The following is a 3344-nucleotide window of genomic DNA, read 5'->3' as shown; positions in this document are numbered from 1 at the left end:
CTCCTTTCTCATAAAGACTAGATTAGCTGGAGGTTACACATCCTATGTTCTCTGAATTTCGTCCATGTCAGCGTGCCATAGAAATCTCTTAATCTCATAAAGGAGCTCTTTGTTAGGAGCGCAAACAGTGAATGAGGCATCAGAGGCAGCCCGCTGTGTTATCGTAGGGTACTAAAGCAATCTTAATACGTTGGAACTTCCTGAGATACATTGATGCCTTTTTCCATTCTCAATAGTTTTGGGGTGTCAGAAGTTAACTGATTAGTTAATGTTCGACACACAACTGGTCGGAATACTTCCTAAATAAATGAAAGCTGCAGAAATTAATTAAAAAAATTGAATCTGCAACAATTCTTTTGTTTCTCAGATGTGAATATTTTCTGTTTTTCTTTCTCATATATAACTGAAATTACATATTCAGTGTGTTAGACTGTTGGTTTGACGGAACGAGTCATTAAAAAACTTTACATATGGGGAAGTTGCACCGCTTCATGCTCTGGAAATGTGTGATTTTTAGTGGCTTGATAGATCATTTGCTAGATACATTTTTAATTGATAATCAAAATGATTGTCTCCTGTGGCCCTGAAACAATTAGGACAACAACAAAAAGTCATGAATTGATTAATATTAAACATAATATCAGAGGGAAATCACATGTCCTTCTTCCCTGACAGACAATGTCAATTAAATTACATTTAAAGCACTTGTTAAAGTTATAAAGACTGAAAAAACCTGATACTCATACAGCATATGTTAGAAAGTAAGAAACACATTTGACCTGTCCTAGTTCGCATCAGCGTTCTTTAAATACGTTTCTTACCTGTGTGATGAAGAGAGGTGAATATAAAATCTCAACGTCCTGATGCTTGAGGGTTATTATCCAGTGACTACCAACCAGCCCCTCCAGCGTGTTTATCAGCAAAGAAAAGTTCTGAGATAAAGACTTTTAACATGTCCGTTCCTATATTTAAATACCAGCCTCGTTAACAGGAAAATGACCCCTGTGTTCCGTCCCTTTGCAGACCCTGAACACCACTTCCATTCAGTAGGGACCGCAGGCTGCTGTGAGCCAGTGTCAGCTGCCTCTTGGTCAATCACTGAGTGTTACTTAACACCAGGAAAGACCATTAACTACTCCTAATGGCTTAAACTAATCGTATCAGCCCCCTAAACCCTTCTGATTCAGTTTGGGACTTGGGAGTTTTAAAGTGGAGATGCGTTAGACACAACCTGACAGAGAAATAAATAGATGAACAGACCCGCACGTCCCTAAATAATGTGTGCGTGGCAATGCTCTGCCTGTATATCTAAATACTGTATGTGTATTGCATTGTAAGGCATCTAAAGCACACTTAACATTAAAGCATTTTTTTAAATGGTATATTTAATCTCAACTTTCCAGCTCAAAACCTGGTTCAAAGTCATACATAGTAGAACACTTAAATCTGTGAATTGAATGCCTCAATATCCCTTTGCTTTTTAAGAATAAGGGACAGGTTGATAAAATATGAATACAATGTTATGTAAACAATTCAGCATTTAATCACCTTCATAAGTAATTTCTGAAACCATCAATGTAAAGGCAGGATAGATCGGCATTGTTGCTAAAAGCAAATGGCATCACCTACACTTGTTCCTGTTTCACATGGATAACATGCAGAAATAAGTTTTGTTTTATCATTTAAAGTAAGTTAACATTTAACTTTTCGTCTACTAAAATCCGTTTTCTGGGTACAAACATATAAACTCCCAATATAGCTTTGATGTATGGGTTCCCTAATTCAATTGTTCCAAACAGATTCTTTGAATTCTGCGATCTGGCTCAAGCTTGTCCCGAATCACCCCGAGACAAATTGAGCTACCCTTCAATTGGATCCCATTAGGCGGAACATAAGACAGTGATTGGATGAGGCTTTGGGAAGACATGTTCTCCTTGATTAGCTAATTCCATTCTCACTAACCATCTAAATCATGTTAGTATGGGCAGAGTTAAAGCTGCTGCTCTGTCTAGGAACAGTGTTCACCTCGCCACAATCGATTAGCCATTATAACCCCAAATTCATGTGTGTGCCAATGCCTATTCCATACCTTACAGCAACGTCTTCAACAAGGAGTTACTATGGTAGTCACTGAGTTGACTCATGTACAGCTGTTAAAACGTTGTTATAGTATCTGAAATTCCCGAAACCGCAAGGTACCCGGCTCGATCCCCGGCTCGATCCCCGACTCGATCCCCAGTCCCCCCATAGCTCACATGTCGAAGCGTCCCTGAGCAAGACACCCAACCCCCATCTGCTCCCCGGGCGCCCCAAAGGGCTGCCCACCGCCCCCCAACCAGGGACGGGTCGAATGCAGAGAAGAATTTCCCTAAGGGGACTAATAAAGTGCATGTTTCTTTCTTTCTTTCTTTTTTTTCAATTACTTTATTTATGAGTTTAATTTACATTTATTAGTAAGAGTTGCATTTATTTATGTGTTTATTTATATAGGTTTAAAATGATTTGATGATAACCATAATCCAATGTGTGCAATAGTGAATCTCAAAAGGGAGCCTTCTTATATCTTCATCTGTGTTTTTGCATTAAGGTCCCTGTGGCACGGCCCCACCAGAGGGCGCTGTTGCACGGAAGACGTCAGAGGCCTTTCTCTATTTCAGACTCAATAATGGCAAACTCAACTTGGTCTACTTCATAAAATGTTTGCAATTTTGCATCATATTCTGAATGAAATGTCTCTAGAAACATATTGCTTTACAGTGTGTGTCGATGTGTCTTTGTGTCTGATGCTGCAGATGTTCAACAGATGCACCTTTCGTTGCTGTACATTAGCGGGCTGCTTGACGTTGAGGGATCTCCAACGTTGCCCTTTGGTGGTCCTGTGTGTCAGTGTGGTAGGATATGTCCCCCCCCCCCCTTCATGGTGTGATCCTAAATGGCAATATTTGGATGGAATTTTGCACCTCTTCTAAAGAAAAAAACAAAAGAAGGATTTGCTAAAAAACTAAATTGGCTCAGTATTTGAATTTGGTTTGCTCGTATTTTCATTTTGAGATTCAAACGAAAAAACGGCTGTGCTTTTCCGTTTTGTTTGAAACGGAAAACCATGGTATTTCTGTATTTGACTAAACTATAAAACCTCTGAATGGATGCAGTTTTCAGATATACCATACTTGTTTATGATGTTGATTTTCACTAGTTTAAAACAAATATATGTACATATTTATGTACCATTAATGATTGATGTCCAAAATAAGTAGTTGGGAGAATTCTTTTTGGGTGATCAATATTTATGCACCCAAAGCTGGTCAAACATGTAAAAAACAAATCTACAGGAACAAAGAGCA

Source organism: Taurulus bubalis (genome assembly GCF_910589615.1).
Source record: "Taurulus bubalis genome assembly, chromosome: 10".
NCBI lineage: Eukaryota > Metazoa > Chordata > Actinopteri > Perciformes > Cottidae > Taurulus > Taurulus bubalis.
This window is presented reverse-complemented; position numbering follows the sequence as displayed.